The 21,391-nt window shown below is 40.7% G+C and overlaps 1 long non-coding RNA gene across 1 annotated transcript in view; it reads left to right on the forward strand.

The window, feature by feature from the left end:
* The first annotated feature begins 247 nt into the window (after window positions 1-247).
* LOC137761084 (uncharacterized) overlaps window positions 248-21,391 on the forward strand; it is a 28,639-nt gene continuing 7,495 nt past the window's right edge. Inside the window, exons 1-2 of the long non-coding RNA XR_011073394.1 lie at window positions 248-334; window positions 7,845-8,123. This is a non-coding gene — a long non-coding RNA (uncharacterized lncRNA). The remainder of the gene's footprint in view (window positions 335-7,844; window positions 8,124-21,391) is intronic.

Here is a 21,391-nt window from a genome sequence, read left to right on the forward strand (position 1 = left end):
TTTCTTTTGGATCAGAGGCACTGGATAGATGTTACTGATTCCAGAGGCTAAGCATGATTTATCCCCATTTTACAGTGAAAGAAACCGAAACTCAGAGGTTTAGTGGTGTACTCAGCGTCTCAGAGGTGGTGAGAGACGGGGCCGGGAATCCAGCCATCCCGGGGGCGGGGGCGGGGGCCGGTGGGCCCACGTGCTTCCCCGGGGCGCAGCAGGTCCCCTGAGCAGGGGCGGGGGTGACTCTGGGGAGGAGGGGAGGGAGCCGGGCCGCCACGTCGCCGGCCCCGCCCAGCTGCACACTCGGCTGCGCCCAGTCCTCCGGGCCTCCCCATAGAAGGTAAGCCCGGGCAGGATCCCACGAGGGCCGGCGGGGCCTGGCGTCCTGCTGCTTTCAGTTTCTGAAGAGCCCGCCCCTGAGCAAACTGGGAGGCTGGGAGGAGGGTTCTGGAAGCCTTCCCAACAGATAGCAGATTAACTCCCTGCTGCCTGGGAGCCACCCACGTGGGAACGAGCTGGGTTACCAGCGCGCGGCCTCCCTGGCGGGTGACAGTCCCTGCGGGCACCCCCGGCTGCCCAAGAGTCACCTGAAGGTGGCTCAAGGTTCCAGGTCCAGTCAGGCTCTGGCCAGGACAGCCAGGCTGGGAGACGAGGCGGCCGCCCCAGGCCCACCCTCCAAATATGGACCGATCTTCCTGCTTCAGCCTGGCTTGTCCCTCCCTCTCTAGGGCGTTGGTGTTACACAGTGTTAGCAAAATGCTTAGAATGTTTGTTTTCTTTCTGAGAAAGAGGCTGAGGGACATTGCCAAGACCAACATGAACTCAAACTCAGGGCATTCTCTGTCAGATGTTTTTCTGGACAGACAGACCTGGGTCTGAGTACCACTTCTGCCACTTCCTAGCCGGTGACCTTTGTGTAAATTTCTTCATCTCTCTGAGCCTTGCTGTCCTCATCTGTAAAATGGGGATAGTTATACGTATCTCTAAGATATGTTCTGAGGAGTAGATTAGATAGAGATTATACATATTAAGTAAGTATTTAGTGCCTTCAATCAATGTCAATTAACATTATTATTATATCGTTATTACCAATGACTAATCATGACACTCAGGATTATTACTAATGCTACTGTGAGCATAGGTGTAAAAAAAATAGGCTCAATTAAAAGTTTTTACTGAGGGAAATAGTTTTATGAGATGTAAATAAAGAAAGAGGAGTAACTCTGGGCTGGAAAGTATATACACATGACCTCATGTAATATTCAAACAGCTTCACAAAGCAAGTGTTATACAGGTGGGAGAGTGGAGGCTCCTGGAGGTTAAGTAACTTGCCCACGTCACACACTGAGTTAGTACCTGGTGTCCTGGCCTCCCTCCTTCTGGGTGTCCCTTAAACCCCAGCTAGTCCACACCTGCCAGCCTCAGCAGAGGTGCCTCCATCTACAGGGAATGCCTTCTCTTCCCCCAGGCTCACCAATTTGGAGGGAAAGGAGTGAGCTCTGGAAAGTGGATAAAGGTCACTTCCTCCAGGCAGCTTTCCTAATTCTCTCCCTCTTCCCCTTGTAGAACAAACCCTCCCTCTTTTGTTCTCCTGGTGCGTGTAGCATGTGACTGCACACCCTTGTGGACTGAGTCTCTTCTCCAGGGAGTATGCTTCTCTGAGGCAGACGCTGTACACTTCTTTCACCTTGGGAGGGTCAGTATGGTGCTGTAATTAAGTACAGGCTTAAAAGCCCAACTGCCCAGGCTCAAATCTTGGCTTTACCACTTGCTGGCTGTGGAGCTTGAATAAGTAACTTCAGTTCTCTCTGCCTCACTTCTCTTATCATAAAATGGAAATTAACAATAAGATCAGCCTCATGGCCTTGCTGTAGGATTGAACGAACAGCTAGATCTGTGTAGATCTAAATATACCACTGCGAATCTCTTGAGTGACAGATGTCCATTGAATGAAGACGGGATTGCTGAGGTCCTGAATTTTGCTTGTTAACAGAAAGTGAAACATAAAAAGAATGTCACTGAGCAAGGGGTAAGTGTCGAGGGACCTAAGACCTGGTCCTGAATCTGTCTCTAACTTAGTGTGTGGACTTGGGCCTGTCTCTTCCTCACTCTCTTCAACTGAAAGAGAAGTTTGGCTCCCACAGCTGGATGGTCTTTGCAAAGTAATATTCAGTGGTATTAATTCTTTGCCTGTAGGGCTTTTACTGGGGTAATGTTCCAAGTTAGAGGTCATACCCAGAAATAAATGACTGGCTCACCATTGGAAGCACAAACCTCAACCACTGGTAGGTGATTGTGTTAACCATGATTAGGGCCAGCTTTTACTGAGCACATATTAGCGCTGGGCCTTGGGCCGTGTGCCATCATTATCCTGTTTATTTTTCTCAAGAACCCTATAAAGAGGTATTACTGTGATCCTGTGTTACAGCTGAGAAACCAGAGGCTCAGAGGTTGGAAGTAGTTGGACAGGGAGTAGAGTCCTTGTTTGTCAGATTCCAATTCCCTACTGCCTGCGAGAATCCTCCCTAGAGCCTGTTCAAATACCTGTGAGGACAAGGAACATATTATCTTTCAAGGCGGTCCATTATTAGGCATCCTGAATAGCTGAGAAGGGTAAAGCTGCCATTTTTACATTTGCTTCATGACTTTGGACTTACACTCAAGGCAGTCATGGCTTAAGTACAGGGTTAAGGGAAGGGAGATTATAAATCCCCACCCCCACCCCCTGGAAGTCTTCAGGAGCAGTTTACTACAGAGTGGTCAGAAGACAGAAGCCTCTGTTCTCACCTTTCTGGGCCTGGCCCAGGCCCCTCATCCACAGAGTCTGACCTGGGGATAGATCTGAGGGATGTATTTCAGTATAGCCTAGACTGGGATTGGCTGAATGCAAAGAATCAGAAATTTGTGTCTGTAATCACCAGTCAGTTGAGATACATTCCCTTGGGGGTGGTATTTCAGGGAACATGTAAACAGAAAGTTTGGAGCAAGTCAGGACTGCAAAACTGAAAGGAGAAATTTTTTTTTTTTTTTTTTATGGTTCCCTGGGGAGGCAGGGCTAGTTTATTTATTTATTTATTTTAAAATTTTTTTGGCTGCATCGGGGCTTCATTGCTATGCATGGGCTTTCTCTAGTTGCAGCGAGCGGTTGCTACCCTTCATTGCGGTGCGCGGGCTTCTCATTGCGGTGGCTTCTCTTGTTGAGGAGCATGGGCTCGAGGCTCGCGGGCTCAGTAGTTGTGACACGTGGGCTCAGTAGTTGTGGCTCGCAGGCTCTAGAGCTCAGGCTCAGTAGTTGTGGCGCACGGGCTTTGTTGCTCTGCAGCATGTGGGATCTTCCCAGACCAGGGATCGAACCTGTGTCCCCTGCCTTGGCAGGCAGATTCTTATCCACTGCACCACCAGGGAAGCCCTTAAAGGAGAAATTGGCTCCAGGATTCCTCACTTTGCCTGGCTTTGTTCGGTTTGTCCTTTTACCAAAAATAAATATCCTGCTTGAATAGCTATAGAGACTCATCATTGCCAACAAGATGAAGTCCAAAATCCATGGGGTGGCACTCAAGGCCCTTCACTATCTAGTCCCAACTCACCCTTTTTACCTCTTCTCCCATCGTATACCCAATCCTATTTCCAGCCAGAGAATTCCATACGGTTCCCTAAATACTCCATGTTTGTTCCCTCCTCCATGCCTTTGTATATGGTATTCCTTTTGCCCATGGCATGCCAACAGATGTCACATCTAGATGACACCAATCCCATTTTAAAACATGTTGTATTTCCTCTTCAATTCCCAAGATTTTTCCAAATAGTCCCTGCAAAGAGAGAATCGTGGCTGCCTTTTTAGAATTGCAACTAAACACATAAATAAACAAATCAAGGAACATCAAGTGGAAACATTTAGAGTTAGGGCATTGAGTGCCCTAACCAAAAGCATTACCAAAAGTATTGTGGTAAAACTCAAACTCATAAGGCTGCATATCAATGTGGTTTGGAAAATCTTGCGTTACGATACTACGAAGCTAATTTAAGGATGTTTCAAGAATGTGCTCCTAAATTGTAACAATTCACTGTGTTATGCTAAAGTCCAACAATAGGACTGAAAAGCATTGTTAGGGGAACCTCTATAACTTGTTCAGGAAGTTAGCCAGGGTGGGGAAGGCTTCCCTGGGGCATTTTGAACGTGTCATTTTCATCACAGTTTCCAATGTATAAAGAAGGAGATTCAGAGCCCTGTTCTTCACAATAACAAAATGTTAGCATGAAGTCAGGTGGCCATCTGATCTTGTTTGCCCAGGAAGTTCTGGTTTTCACCCAAGGTCCTGAAATAATTATCAGTAGTTCTCCTTTTATTACCAAGTACCCTAGCGTGGAAGATAAATTGTATGTCCCGCTAGCACTAGATAACCAAACAAGAGCTTGTCTAGGTGGTTGCTTTTCTAAGGCTCTGCCATCTATTGGATGTCAGTCCACTCTGGCAGACGCAACCTTTGTCCCTTCCTCTGTGACAGATTAATAGCTCTGCCTACACATTCTCAGGGCACTTACCTTCACTCACTTTTTCTCCCACTAGGCTTTGGGCCTCCTCACCAAGCACCAGGCTGTATTCTGTGTGTCTCCTTGTGTAAGTCCCAGACACGGTGGGCTCTTAGCAAGAGGTTGTGGAGTGAATTATTTTGGAAAAAAAAATATTCCCCAAGAAGTTTTTGTTTGGGTTTACTTTATTTGCAGTCATCAAAGGAATAAAAAAGGCTTCATAAGAACTTGCCTTTATACCTAAACACTGAAAGGTAGATATGAAATACAAAAGCCTTCAAAAGGAAAGTCAAGAAATATTTAGGAAAATGACAAGAGGTGCCCGCACATGATTTTTCATTGTTGTTGTTAAATGTTAAATACGTATCAAGCCTCTTTGTGAGTCCTTTAAATTCATAATTTGAATAGTGACTGCATTTGCACTAAAAAGAATCAGGTTTCTTTCTACTTTTCTATACCCTTCTTAAACAAGTGTGTATCGCTTTTTCTTGTACTTTTCCTTGAGCGGGTATGTTTTTTCTTTAGTAAGTATGTATTACTTCTTAGCTAGAAAAGTTTTTATTGGAAAAGATACAAATGTTGAAATAAAACAAAATCAGTTTTCTAAAAGCTTTGAAAGATCATTTAGATAAACCCTTTTATTCCATATTCCAAAGAGTCTGTGTGTTGGGGGGAGGGGAGAAGGCACATGAAAACTAAGACACTAACAGAGGGCCAGAGTATTTAAACGATCCAACAGAAGCTCACGGCCAGTAAGTGGCAAAGTCAATATCTGGACCTAGTTCTCTGAATCCATGTCTCTTGATCCCTGCACAACACCCCTCTAATTCTTTTGGATTGACAAAGAGCCTTTGAGCAGGGACACTCTTATCTTGTCATACCTGGAGTTAGATGTGAGCTCCCTGCCTCAATGAGGCTTATTACATGGATACAGTTAAACCATGCACAGCCCCAAATTCAGAGTCGAGGAGGAAAATGGTGCATGGGTTAGGGTTTGCATCATGAGCTTTGGAATCAGGCAAGCTGGGGTTCAGATCCTGATTCCCCACTTACTTGCTGAGTGACTTTGGTCAAGTTACTTAACCTCTCTGAGGCTTAGGTTACTTAATCTCTCTGAGGCTTAGTTTTCCCCTCTCAAATGGGGAGAACAGTAAGTGTCTTGTAGGATTTGGTGAGGTTTAAATGAAATAGCATATGGAAAGCACTCACCAGTTTCTGAAAGTAGTAAACATTCAAAACTTATAGGCATTAATTTAATTATATAATATTAATATATTAATATTATAAATTAACTTATAATTTTATATCAGAATTATTGTAATTATTACTACCCTACTCACCAAGCTTGCACTGAAGGAGAGCTTATCAATTTCAAATAGCCGACAATTCTTTCTGCCGTAATGCCCATATGCCAGTCCCAAAAGCAGCTTAACCTAAGAAACCTGTTTCTGAGGAGGTGGTGATTGACATAGGAATTGTACGTAGAGAAGCCTGTGTGACTGGTTCCTTTGCCATCAGGCATTTTCCTATGTTCCTAGAGTCCTTGATAGCGCATTTTTTTTTTGTTTGTCTGTTTGTTTTGTTTTTTGGCTTGGGCTTTGTCAAACTTCCTGGTGGGTAGTTTTAGTCATCCTTCCTAGCAGTTTGCAAGAGTAGGTTAAGAAGCTGGAGACCATAAAAAATGTCCTGATATGTCAGAAAAAGGGAAAAAGAAGGAAGATGGCGCCTCATGTTTATTCACTTGAAATATTGCTGACTAGTTCTTTCTTCTTTAATCTTTCATGGTGACTTTCTTTTCTTCTTTCTCTTTTTTCTTTTCTTTACTTTCCTTCCTCCCTCCCTCCCTCCCTCCTTTCTTCCTCCCTCCCTCCCTCTCTCTCTCTCTCTTTCTTTTTTTCTTTCTTTCCCCCTACCTCTACAGACATCTGTTTACCATTGAAAATAAAAGTAACCCTGAAACCCTGGCATCTACCAAACAAATCCATTCATTCAAGCACTAACCAGCTCATCTGCTATATATTGCTAAATACCCACTGCATCAGGTCCTAGGCCAGGTGTAGACATGCAGGTTATGTAAACTGTCTATGGAATATGAACAGACCTGGGTTGCAACCTCAGCTTCACTAGTTACTATAGATTTGATCTTCAACAGATTAGCCACTTACCCTCTGAACCAACTCCTTCTCTCAAACTCCCTGTCTCAGTCAGGGCACCATCCTCCTCCTCCGGTCCCAGTTCAGAACCTGGGAATGATTTTATCCTCCTTGTTAACTCTCTTCCTCATGTCTAATCAGTCCCTCAGGGAAGCAGGATTTCACTCCTAACTAGCGCCTGAATGTGTCTTCACCATCATCTCCATTCCATCCAACAGATATTCCCTGACAGCCTGCCCTGTCCCAGGCTCTCTGCTGGGCATAAGGATACCCTTCCCCAAGGAGCTTCCGGACTGGTCAGATACACCCACAGACACACAATTCCCCTACAGTGAATGTGTGTGATGGTGATAAAAGCCCACTTTTATTGCACCCTTAACACTGCTAGCCGCTGTCCTAAGCGCTTTAAATGTATTAAATCATTTAATCATCACAATAACCCGAAGAGATAGGCACTATTGTTATCTTTATTTTATAGACAAGGAAACCTAGACAACGGAGTAAATAAGCAACTTGCCCAAGGTCACACAGCTAGGCAGCCATTGAGGCAGGATGCAATGGTTTAAAAAGCTTCGAAGCCAGCTAAAAAGCCATTGCTGTTAGCCACCACCGAACTCTGCCTCTGCTTATGGACCCGGGAGAAGGGTTTCAGGGCACCAGAGGAGGAGCTTCTAATGAGACTGAAGGTCCATTGAGCTGCTGTCTGTGCTGAGCCTTAAACTCTGAGTAGGGGTGAGTTAGCCAGAGAAATCCTCCCCATTCCCACTGCCCCGCCCAGCGTGGGCCCTCGCCTTGACCAACCTCTTCATTGTTCCCACTCCATCAGTCTGTTCTTCAGACCTGCGCCAGTGACTTTCTAATCAAATCCAATCAGACTCATAGATACAGAGAACAAACTAGTGGTTATCAGTGCAGAGAGGGGAGGGGCAAGGTAGGAGTAGGGGATTAAGAAGTACCAACTGCTATGTACAAAATAAATAAGCTACAAGGATATATTGTACAGCAGAGGGAATATAACCAATATTTTATAATAAATATAAATGGAGTATAATCTTTAAAAATTGTGAATCACTATGTTGTACACCTGAAACATAGGTATTGTAAATCAACTTTACCTCAATTTTAAAAAAATCTGACCACCTCACCGCTTTTCTGCTTTCATTTTAGAACGTCTTCCCCTCATCTATAGGGGAGAGTCGAAACTACCCCGCGCGACCTCTGCCTCGCTCTCGGCTTTGCTCCCACCGCCCCCCCGCCGGAGCCACGCCGAAGCACTTGTGGTCCTCTGAGTGCACAGGCTCACTTCTGCCCCTGTGGGTGTCAGGTGTCGGGTCCCACTCCCTCAGCTCCTACGGACCCTTCCGGGCTCAGCTCCTTTCAAGGACGCCTTCCTGGATCCCACAGGCAGAGTAGAGTACTGTCAACAGCATGCTCATCACACCCCAGGTATTCTTATTTTAGCTTCTCCCCCTGAATCGGAGCAGTCGGCTTCTGAATCTGTCTCCTCCATTACACAATGAGCCCTTTGAGGAGTATTGGGCTCTCCTCACAGGGCCTGACACCTAATGAATTCTTAGAATGAGTGAATGAGTGAATAAATGAATGAATGAGTATTGAGAACAAGGACAACTTCTATGTCTTTTTATCTCTTGCAGCTCAGAGTATAGTGCTGAGGACATGGACAAGTCCAGTTAAATATTGACGTACACATCTGTGGGGTACCATCAGAACTATGAGAGGGTAAATGCCTTCCACGAAGCCAGAAATATATCGTGAGAAAAGCACTGGACAGGTGGTTAGGACATCTGGGCCCCATCGCCAATTAGCTCTGTGGCCTTGGGCAAGACATTAACATTTCTGAGCCTCCGTTTCCCCAGCTATAATATTGCTGTGAAAAGTGCAAGAGGGCATGGATGCTGAAGAACTCTGTGAAGTGCTGGATCAGCCAGTGGGAGTCAAAGGCATGATTCCTCCAGCTAATCTCCAAGTATCAGTCTAAGTTGGGTTTACTCAGTGCTACTGCGGGCCATGGGGCAAGCCTTTCCCACCCTTTCTCCTCTTCTTGGTCTGAGTCCAAGAAGATTTCCATCTGTACCTTGTTTGCAAGCCAGACTCTGAACCTAGTGTTTGGAAAAACAGGCAAATTATATTCGCCCAGGTGTATCCTGTCTACATACTGAGCTGTAAGGCCAAGTTTGTTCTCAGAATAAAGTGAGTACATGCACGTGTGTGTGCGTATGTGTGTGTGCGTGTGTGTGTGGGTGCGCGCGTGTGCGTGTGTGTGTGCTTTCATTAGCAGGACAGAGTTCAGGATAATAAAGGCAACTGTGGGGTAGTGGTGAGAGCTCTGAACTTGGCATCAGAATATTTGGGTTTTAATTCCCACCATTGTCATTTCTGAACTGGATGACTTTGGTTATATTCTTAACCTCCTGTAGCCTCCCTCCCTCATCTCTAATATGAAGGCAATAAATCTGCCACAGATTCATTGTAAAGATTAAGTGAAATAAGGAATGTAAGGCAGCGATCCCAGAACCTGGTGTGTGGTATGTACTATATTGATGTTTGCTTGTTGATTTTTACTTGTATTAATAATAACAGTGTCTAATGTTTTCTAGGTGCTTTCTAAGCATTTCACATGTATTATATTTTTTAAGTCTCATCACAGTTTTAAAAGAGAGATCTTATTATCCCATCCTACAGACTAGGAAATTGAGGCTTTAATAGGTTAAGCATCTACTCCAAGGTCACAATAGAGCTGGTAATTAAGAGAACCAGGGCTCAGATGCATCTCTCTCTATCCTAAACTGAGGCATTTGGGACTTCCAATGCAAATATGTCTTAAGACAACATTTTCCCCATTATCCTACTAAGAAATTATACTAGTTCTGTGAAGAATGCCAGTGGTAGTTTGATAGGGATTGCATTGAATCTGTAGATTCAATGCAATCCCTATCAAACTACCAATGGAATTTTTCACAGAACTAGAACAAAAAATTTCACAATTTGTATGGAAATACAAAAGACCCCGAATAGCCAAAGCAACCTTGCGAATGAAAAATGGAGCTGGAGGAATCAGGCTCCCTGACTTCAGACTATACTACAAAGCTACAGTAATCAAGACAGTATGGTACTGGCACAAAAACAGAAACATAGATCAATGGAACAAGATAGAAAGCCCAGAGATAAACCCATGCACATATGGTCACCTTATCTTTGATAAAGGAGGCAAGCATATACAGTGGATAAAAGACAGCCTCTTCAATAAGTGGTGCTGGGAAAACTGGACAGCTACATGTAAAAGAATGAAATTAGAACACTCCCTAACACCATACACACAAATAAACTCAAAATGGATTAAAGACCTAAATGTAAGGCCAGACACTATCAAACTCTTAGAGGAAAACACAGGCAGAAGACTCTATGACATAAATCACAGCAAGATCCTTTTTGACCCAGCTCCTAGAGAAATGGAAATAAAAACAAAAATAAACAAATGGGACCTAATGAAACTTAAAAGCTTTTGCACAGCAAAGGAAACCATAAACAAGACCAAAAGACAACCCTCAGAATGGGAGAAAATATTTGCAAATGAAGCAACTGACAAAGGATTAAGCTCCAAAATTTACAAGCAGCTCATGCAGCTCAATAACAGAAAAACAAACAACCCAATTCAAAATTAGGCAGAAGACCTAAATAGACATTTCTCCAAAGAAGATATACAGATTGCCAACAAACACATGAAAGAATGCTCAACATCCTTAATCATTAGAGAAATGCAAATCAAAACTTCAATGAGATATCATCTCACACCGGTCAGAATGGCCATCATCAAAAAATCTAGAAACAATAAATGCTAGAGAGGGTGTGGAGAAAAGGGAACACTCTTGCACTGTTGGTGGGAATGTAAATTGATACAGCCACTATGGAGAACAGTATGGAGGTTCCTTAAAAAACTAAAAATAGAACTACCATACGACCCAGCAATCCCACTACTGGGCATATACCCTGAGAAAACCATAATTCAAAAAGAGTCATGTACCAAAATGTTCATTGCAGCTCTATTTACAATAGCCAGGACACAGAAGCAACCTAAGTGTCCCTCATCGGATGAATGGATAAAGAAGATGTGGCACATATATACAATGGAATATTACTCAGCCATAAAAAGAAACGAAATGGAGTTATTTGTAGTGAGGTGGATGGAGTTAGAGTCTGTCATACAGAGTGAAGTAAGTCAGAAAGAGAAAAACAAATACAGTATGCTAACACATATATATGGAATCTAAGGAAAAAAAAAAAAAAAAGGTCATGAAGAACCTAGTGGCAAGACGGGAATAAAGACCCAGACCTACTAGAGAATGGACTTGAGGATATGGGGAGGGGGAAGGGTAAGATGTGACAAAGTGAGAGAGTGGCATGGACGTATATACACTACCAAACATAAAATAGATAGCTAGTGGGAAGCAACCGCTTAGCACAGGGAGATCAGCTTTGTGCTTTGTGACCACCTAGAGGGGTGGGATAGGGAGGGTGGGGGGGAGGGAGATGCAAGAGGGAGGAGATATGGGAACGTATGTGTATGTGTGACTGATTCACTTTGTTGTAAGGCAGAAACTAACACACCATTGTAGGGCAATTATACTCCAATAAAGATGTTAAAAAAAAAAAAGAAATTATACTAAAGACACAATAAGAACAGGGGAAAAAAGCTGAAGATTCAAGTAACTGAAATATAAGCTTAATTACATAAGTATCTATGCAAACATGCACACTAAGAAAGATAATGTTGTTGACTGAAATTGGTTTGTTAAGAAGAAGGAGAGGAAGACAAGCACAATAATTGTGTCATTGCTTAGAGTAACGAACTAATAGATACTGCCCAAAAAGTAGAGAGAACTAAAGCTGTTACATAAAGATATAATTAACATGGTAACCACTAGAACAGAAATACAAACCATCCTAAATAGCAGAAAAACTATACGTAAAAATAACAAATCAAAACCGTTTATATAGTGAGTGTCATAAATACATAAATAATTGTAAATAAAGGCTAACTACCTTCTGATTCCAGCCAAGATGGATAAGACGGACTGAATTTACTCTCCCACCCAGAAACAGCCAAAAAGACCAGACAAAATATATTAAACAATGTTTTTCAAGACTCTAGATATCTGGAAATGAAGAACAGTTATCTCTGAAAGACAGGAAACAAATAAGGTGAGCCCTACAACTGCCCCAGTTTACTATCTTGAGAGAGTTTTCAGTTTTTGGCATAAGGAAGGAATTCAGGCAGAGCCTAGAAGACTCCCTGAGTTGAGGAGATGAAGCTGAGAGTTCAGAGAGACAAAGGCAGATAGAATTCACAGGACAGAGTACTGAGAGGAAAGACTCACAGACAGAGGACTTTGAAGAGCTGCACAGGGTTTTGGTCAGCACACACATGAGGAAGTTATCCAAGACCAGGGAAAGAACCCTCCAAAAGGATAAGCACTCTTGCATTTGTGAGTAACTCGTGGGTCAAAGACGAAATCAAAGGAAATTATAAAGTATTTGGAACTTAATGAAAATAAGAATACTTCATATTAAAACTTGTAGAATGTTGCTAAAGCAGTACCTACAGGAAAATTTATAGCACTAAATGCTTATATTAGTAAAAAAGAAAGATCTCAAATCAATGACTTCAGCTTCTACCTTAAGAAACTAGAAACAAAAGAGCAAATCAAACCCAAGATGAGCAGCAGAAAGGATATGATAAAGGTCAGAGCAGAAAATATGGACTAGAAAACAGAAAAGCAATGGAGAAAATCAATGAAAATGAAAGTTAGTTCTTTAAGGAAGTCAATAAATCAATAAAACTTTAGTTGGACTAATCAGGAAAAAATAAGAAGAGACAAATTTTCAATATCAAGAATAAGAAAGGCAACATCACTTCAGATATTGATAGGATTACTAGGGAATATTATGAACAAAGCTATGCCAATAAATTTGAAAACTTAGATGAAATGGACAAAATCCTTGAAGAATACAAACTGCTAAAGCTCACTTAAGAAATAGAAAACCTGAATTGCCCTCTGTCAGAGAAAGTGAATTTGTAGTTGGAAACTAATTCTAGGCCCAACTGGCTTCATTGGATGAATCTTACCAAACATTTAAGGAAGATTTTACACAATCTACACAAACTCTCCCAGAAAATTAAAAGGAAGGAATACTTTCCAACTAATTCTGTGGTGCCAGAATTACACTGATACCAAAACCGGACAAAGAAAAAAAATAAACAAAAACAAAAACCTACCAGCCAATATTCCTCATGATCATAGATGCAAAAATTTAAACAAAATTTTAGCAAACTGAATTGAACATATATAAAAATAGTAATACTTATGACCAAATGGAGTTTATCCAAGGAATGAAAAGTTGGTTTAATATTTAAAAAATCAGCCAATGACATTTATCATATTAGCAAAGTAAAAAAAAAAAAAACGCACATTATGTTTATCTCAATAGATGAAATATGCATTCCTGATAAAAACTCTTAGCAAGCTAGGAATAGAAGGGAACTTTCTCAACCTGTTAAATGGTATCTATGAAAAACCTACAGCTAACATCCTACTTAACAGTAAAAGAATGAATGCTTCCCCCTAACACTGGGAAAAAACAATGATATCAACTCTCATCACATTTTATCAACACTGCAATGGAGTTTCTATCCAGTGCAACAAGGCCAGAAAAAATAAGGGGAATCCAGATTAGAAAAGAAGAAATAAAATTCTCTTTATTCTTAGACAACATTATAGTCTACAGAAAATCTGATGGAATCTAGAACAAAGCTACTAGAACTAATGAGTTCAGCAAGGTCACAGGATACAAGATTAATATTAAAAATCAATTGTATTTCTATTTAGTAGTAATGAAAAATTGGAAATTTAAGTTGTGGAAAATAATATTTACAATAGCATTAAAAAATGTGAAATACTCAGGGATAAATCTGACAAAAAATGTGCAAGACCTGTCTACTAAAAACTATAAAACATTGCTGAGAGAAGTAACAGAAGACTTAAATAAATGGAGAGATGCATCTTCTTCATGAGACCAGAGACCTAATATTGTTAAGATGTTAGTTCTCCCCAAGTTAATCTATAGATTCAATACAATCTCAATCACAACCTCAGTGGACATTTTTGTATCAATTGACAAGCTATTTCTAAAATCAATATGGAATTATAAAGAACCTTGAATAACCAAAACAACTTTGAAAAATAATAAAATTAGAGACTTAATGCTACCTGATTTCAAAATGTATTATAAAGCTGCAGGTATCAGAACAGTATGGTTGGTATTGGTGAAAAGGCAAACAAATAATTCAACGGAACAGAATAGAGAATCAATAAGTAGAGCCATACATATATGAACAATTGACTTTTGACAAAGGTGTAAAAGCAATTTAGTGGGAAAGGATAGTCTTTTCAACAAACGGTACTAGGACAACTGGATATCTATATCCAATTGCAAAAATATTGAACTTTGATTTAAACCTTGCATCATGCACAAACGTTAACTCAGAATGGATCATAGACATAAATGTGAAACCCCAAACTATAAAACTTCTTTAAAAAAAGCATAGAAGAAAAATTTTAACCTTGAGTCAGAAAGTTTTCTTAGATACAACATCAAAACCATGATCCATAAAAGAACAAATTGATAAATCGGACTTCATCAAAAATTAAGAACTTGAAGAGGAAGAGTCAACAGGGATGTGTAGGCACAGAAGAAAGACCTTGAGAGGACACAGCAAGAAGGTAGCCATCTGCAAGCCAAGGAGAGAGGCCTCAAAAGAAACCAAACCTGGGTGCTCTCACTCCCTCTTGCGAGAGCACCAGAATCACAACTGGCTGCTGGACAATCATCGACAGGAAGACACTGGAACTCACCAAGGAGGATACCCCACATCCAAGGACAGAGGAGAAGCCACAGTGAGACGGTAGGAGGGGCGCAATCAGAGTAAAATCAAATCCCATAACTGCTGGGTGGGTGACTCACAGACTGGCGAGCACTTATACCACAGAAGTCCACCCACTGGAGTGAAGCTTCTGAGCCCCACGTCAGGCTTCCCAACCTGGGGGTCCGGCAACGGGAGGAGGAATTCCTAGAGAATCAGACTTTGAAGCCTAGTGGGAATTGATTGCAGGACTTCGACAGGACTGGGGGAAACAGAGACCCCACTCTTGGAGGGCACACACAAAGTAGTGTGTGCATCGGGACCCAGGGGAAGGAACAGTGACCCTGGGGGAGACTGAACCAGACTTACCTGCTGGTGTTGGGGGGGTCTCCTGCAGAGGCGGGGGGTGGCTCTGTTTCACCCTGGGGACAAGGACACTGGCAGCAGAGGTTCTGGGAAGTGCTCCTTGGCGTGAGCCCTCCCAGAGTCTGCCATTAACCCCATCAAAGAGCCCAGGTAGGCTCCAGTGTTGGGTTTCCTCAGGCAAAACAACCAACAGGGAGGGAACCCAGCCCCACCCATCAACAGTTAAGTGGATTAAAGTGTTACGGAGCTCTGTCCGCCACAGCAACAGTCAGCTCTACCCACCACCAGAGCCTCCCATCAAGCCTCTTAGATAGCCTCAACCACCAGAGGACAGACAGCAGAAGCAAGAAAAACTACAATCCTGCAGCCTGTGGACCAAAACCCACAGTTACAGAAAGATAGACAAGATGAAAAGGCAGAGGGCTATATATCAGATGAAGGAACAAGAAAAAAACCCAGAAAAACAACTAAATGAAGTGGAGATAGGCAACCTTCCAGAAAAAGAATTCAGAATAATGATAGTGAAGATGATCCAGGACCTCGGAATAAGAATGGAGGGAAAGATTGAGAAGATGCAAGAAATGATTAACAAAGACCTAGAAGAATTAAAGAACAAACAACAGAGATGACCAATACAATAACTGAAATGAAAACTACACTAGAAGGAATCAATAGCAGAATAACTGAGGCAGAAGAACGGATAAGTGACCTGGAAGACAGAATGGTGGAATTCACTGCTGCGGAACAGACTAAAGAAAAAAGAATGAGAAGAAATGAAGACAGCCTAAGAGACCTCTGGGACAACATTAAACGCAACAACATTCGCATTATAGGGGTCCCAGAAGGAGAAGAGAGAGAGAAAGGGCCAGAGAAAATATTTGAAGAGATTATAGTCGAAAACTTCCCTAACATGGGAAAGGAAATAGCCACCCAAGTCCAGGAAGCACAGAGAGTCCCATACAGGATAAACCCAAGGAGAAACACGCCGAGACACATAGTAATCAAAATGGCAAAAATTAAAGACAAAGAAAAATTATTGAAAGCAGCAAGGGAAAAACGACAAATAACATACAAGGGAACTCCCATAAGGTTAACAGCGGATTTCTCAGCAGAAACTCTACAAGCCAGAAGGGAGTGGCATGATATACTTAAAGTGATGAAAGGGAAGAACCTACAACCAAGATTACTCTACCCGGCAAGGATCTCATTTAGATTTGATGGAGAAATCAAAAGCTTTACAGACAAGCAAAAGCTAAGAGAATTCAGCACCACCAAACCAGCTCTACAACAAATGCTAAAGGAACTTCTCTAAGGGGGAAACACAAGAGAAGAAAAGGACCTACAAAAACAAACCCAAAACAACTAAGAAAATGGTCATAGGAACATACACATCGATAATTACCTTAAACGTGAATGGATTAAATGCCCCAACCAAAAGACACAGGCTTGCTGAACGGATACAAAAACAAGACCCATATATATGCTGTCTACAAGAGACCCACTTTAGACCTAGGGACACATACAGACTGAAAGTGAGGGGATGGAAAAAGATATTCCATGCAAATGGAAATCAAAAGAAAGCTGGAGTAGCTATACTCATATCAGATAAAATAGACTTTAAAGTAAAGAATGTTACAAGAGACAAGGAAGGACACTACATAATGATCAAGGGATCAATCCAAGAAGAAGATATAACAATTATAAATATATATGCACCCAACATAGGAGCACCTCAATACATAAGGCAACTGCTAACAGCTATAAAAGAGGAAATTGACAGTAACACAATAATAGTGGGGGACTTTAACACCTCACTTACACCAATGGACAGATCATCCAAACAGAAAATAAATAAGGAAACAGAAGCTTTAAATGACACAATAGACCAGATAGATTTAATTGATATTTATAGGACATTCCATCCAAAAACAGCAGATTACACGTTCTTCTCAAGTGCGCACGGAACATTCTCCAGGATAGATCACATCTTGGGTCACAAATCAAGCCTCAGTAAATTTAAGAAAATTGAAATCATATCAAGCATCTTTTCTGACCACAATGCTATGAGATTAGAAATGAATTACAGGGAAAAAAACGTAAAAAATCCAAACTCATGGAGGCTAAACAATACATTACTAAATAACCAAGAGATCACTGAAGAAATCAAAGAGGAAATCAAAAAATACCTAGAGACAAATGACAATGAAAACACGATGACCCAGAACCTATGGGATGCAGCAAAAGCAGTTCTAAGAGGGAAGTTTATAGCTATACAAGCCTACCTAAAGAAACAAGAAGAATCTCAAGTAAACAATCTAACCTTACACCTAAAGAAACTAGAGAAAGAAGAACAAACAAAACCCAAAGTTAGCAGAAGGGAAGAAATCATAAAGATCAGAGCAGAAATAAATGAAATAGAAACAAAGAGAACAATAGCAAAGATCAATAAAACTAAAAGCTGGTTCTTTGAGAAGATAAACAAAATTGATAAGCCATTAGCCAGACTCATCAAGAAAAAGAGGGAGAGGACTCAAATCAATAAAATCAGAAATGAAAAAGGAGAAGTTACAACAGACACTGCAGAAATACAAAGCATCCTACGAGACTACTACAAGCAACTTTATGCCAATAAAATGGACAACCTGGAAGAAATGGACAAATTCTTAGAAAGGTATAACCTTCCAAGACTGAACCAGGAAGAAACAGAAAATATGAACAGACCAATCACAAGCAATGAAATTGAAACTGTGATTAAAAATCTTCCAACAAACAAAAGTCCAGGACCAGATGGCTTCACAGGTGAATTCTATCAAACATTTAGAGAAGAGCTAACACCTATCCTTCTCAAACTCTTCCAAAAAATTGCAGAGGAAGGAACACTCCCAAACTCATTCTATGAGGCCACCATCACCCTGATACCAAAACCAGACAAAGACACTACAAAGAAAGAAAATTACAGACCAATATCACTGATGAATATAGATGCAAAAATCCTCAACAAAATACTAGCAAACAGAATCCAACAACACATTAAAAGGATCATACACCACGATCAAGTGGGATTTATCCCAGGGATGCAAGGATTCTTCAATATACGCAAATCAATCAATGTGATACACCATATTAACCAATTGAAGAAGAAAAACCATATGATCATCTCAATAGATGCAGAAAAAGCTTTTGACAACATTCAACACCCATTTCTGATAAAAACTCTCCAGAAAGTGGGCATAGAGGGAACCTACCTCAACATAATAAAGGCCATATATGACAAACCCACAGCAAACATCATTCTCAATGGTGAAAAACTGTAAGTATTTCCTCTAAGATCAGGAACGAGACAAGGATGTCCACTCTCACCACTATTATTCAACATAGTTCTGGAAGTCCTAGCCACGGCAATCAGAGAAGAAAAAGAAATAAAAGGAATACAAATTGGAAAGGAAGAAGTAAAACTGTCACTGTTTGCGGATGACATGATACTATACATAGAGAATCCTAAAACTGCCACCAGAAAACTGCTAGAGCTAATTAATGAATATGGTAAAGTTGCAGGATACAAAATTAATGCACAGAAATCTCTTGCATTCCTATACACTAATGATGAAGAATCTGAAAGAGAAATTATGGAAACACTCCCATTTACCATTGCAACAAAAAGAATAAAATACCTAGGAATAAACCTACCTAGGGAGACAAAAGACCTGTATGCAGAAAACTATAAGACACTGATGAAAGAAATTAAAGATGATACCAACAGATGGAGAGATATACCATGTTCTTGGATTGGAAGAATCAACATTGTGAAAATGACTATACTACCCAAAGCAATCTACAGATTCAATGCCATCCCTATCAAACTAGCAATGGCATTTTTTACGGAACTAGAACAAATCATCTTAAAATTTGTATGGAGACACAAAAGACCCCGAATAGCCAAAGCAGTCTTGAGGGAAAAAAACGGAGCTGGAGGAATCAGACTCCCTGACTTCAGACTGTACTACAAAGCTACAGTAATCAAGACAATATGGTACTGGCACAAAAACAGAAACATAGATCAATGGAACAAGATAGAAAGCCCAGAGATAAACCCACGCACCTATGGTCAACTAATCTATGACAAAGGAGGCAAAGATATACAATGGAGAAAAGACAGTCTCTTCAATAAGTGGTGCTGGGAAAACTGGACAGCTACATGTAAAAGAATGAAATTAGAACACTCCCTAACACCATACACAAAAATAAACTCAAAATGGATTAGAGACCTAAATGTAAGACCGGACACTATAAAACTCTTAGAGGAAAACATAGGAAGAACACTCTTTGACATAAATCACAGCAAGATCTTTTTTGATCCACCTCCTAGAGTAATGGAAATAAAAACAAAAATAAACAAATGGGACCTAATGAAACTTCAAAGCTTTTGCACAGCAAAGGAAACCATAAACAAGACGAAAAGACAACCCTCAGAATGGGAGAAAATATTTGCAAATGAATCAACGGACAAAGGATTAATCTCCAAAATATATAAATAGCTCATTCAGCTCAATATTAAAGAAACAAACAACCCAATTCAAAAACGGGCAGAAGACCTAAACAGACATTTCTCCAAAGAAGACATACAGATGGCCAAGAAGCACATGAAAAGATGCTCAACATCACTAATTATTAGAGAAATGCAAATCAAAACTACAATGAGGTATCACCTCACACCAGTTAGAATGGGCATCATTAGAAAATCTACAAACAACAAATGCTGGAGAGGGTGTGGAGAAAAGGGAACCCTCTTGCACTGTTGGTGGGAATGTAAACTGATACAGCCACTATGGAGAACAGTATGGAGCCTCCTTAAAAAACTAAAAATAGATTACCATATGACCCAGCAATCCCACTACTGGGCGTATACCCAGAGAAAACCATAATTCAAAAAGACACATGCACCCGAATGTTCATTGCAGCACTATTTACAATAGCCAGGTCATGGAAGCAACCTAAATGCCCATCGACAGACGAATGGATAAAGAAGTCGTGGTACATATATACAATGGAATATTACTCAGCCATAAAAAGGAACGAAATTGAGTCATTTGTTGAGACGTGGATGGATCTAGAGACTGTCATACAGAGTGAAGTAAGTCAGAAAGAGAAAAACAAATATCGTATATTAACGCATGTATGTGGAACCTAGAAAAATGGTACAGATGAGCCAGTTTGCAGGGCAGAAGTTGAGACACAGATGTAGAGAATGGACATATGGACACCAAGGGGGGAAAACTGCGGTGGGGTGGGGATGGTGGTGTGCTGAATTGGGCGATTGGGATTGACATGTATACACTGATGTGTATAAAATTGATGCCTAATAAGAACCTGCAGTATAAAACAACAAACAAACAAAACAACTAAAAAAAAAAAAAAAAAAGAAAAAGAAACCAAACCTGTGAACACTATGATCTTGGACTTCTAGCCTCCAGAACTGTGAAAAAATGAATTTCCGTTGTTTAAGCCACCCTGTCTGTGATTTTGTTATGGTAGCCCTAGCAAACTAATGCAGATGTGAATAAATATCTAGGATTCATTAAAAAAAAAAAAATTAAGAACTTAATTTTTCTTGAAAGATACTATTAAGAGAATGAAAAGACAAGCCATCAACTGGGAGATAATGTGTGTAAAGCTTATATCTGTAAAGTGCTGTACACAGACTATAGTTGACCCTTGAACAACCGTGTGGATTTTCAACCCTCCACACGGTTGAAAATCCATGTATAACTTTCAGCGGCCCTCCATATCCAGTTCCACATTCATGGATTCAACCAACCACAGATCATTTAGTACATGTTTATTGAAAAAAAATCCACATATAAGTGGACCCACACAGTTCAAACTGATGTTGATCAAAGGTTAACTGTATATAAATAACTCTCAAAACTCAGTAATGAGAAAACAACCCAAAAGACTTAAACAGACATTTCACCAAAGGAAATATGGATGACAAATAAGCATACAAAAAAAGCTCAACATCATTAGGGAAGTGCAAATTCAGACCATAATTAAATACCACTACATGTGTATTAGAATACATACAGTTAGAAAGACTGACCATTTCTAGTGTAGGCTAGGGTGTGGAACAACCAGAACGCTCATGCACTGATAGTAGGACTATAAAATGGTACAACTACTTTGAAAAATAGTTTGGAAGTTTCTTATGATGTTAAACATGCACCTATCCTGTCATTCCACTTCTAGGTATTATCTAAGAGAATAACTTTTGATTTAGACATAGAATTTTTAAAACAATATTAATATGAGTATGTATATGAATGTTTATCACGGGTTTATATGTAATAGCTAAAAACTGGGAACAACACAAATGTTCATCAACAGGAGAATGGGTCAACAAACTGTGGTATAT

The sequence above is a fragment of the Eschrichtius robustus genome, chromosome 3 (assembly GCF_028021215.1).
Source record: "Eschrichtius robustus isolate mEscRob2 chromosome 3, mEscRob2.pri, whole genome shotgun sequence".
NCBI lineage: Eukaryota > Metazoa > Chordata > Mammalia > Artiodactyla > Eschrichtiidae > Eschrichtius > Eschrichtius robustus.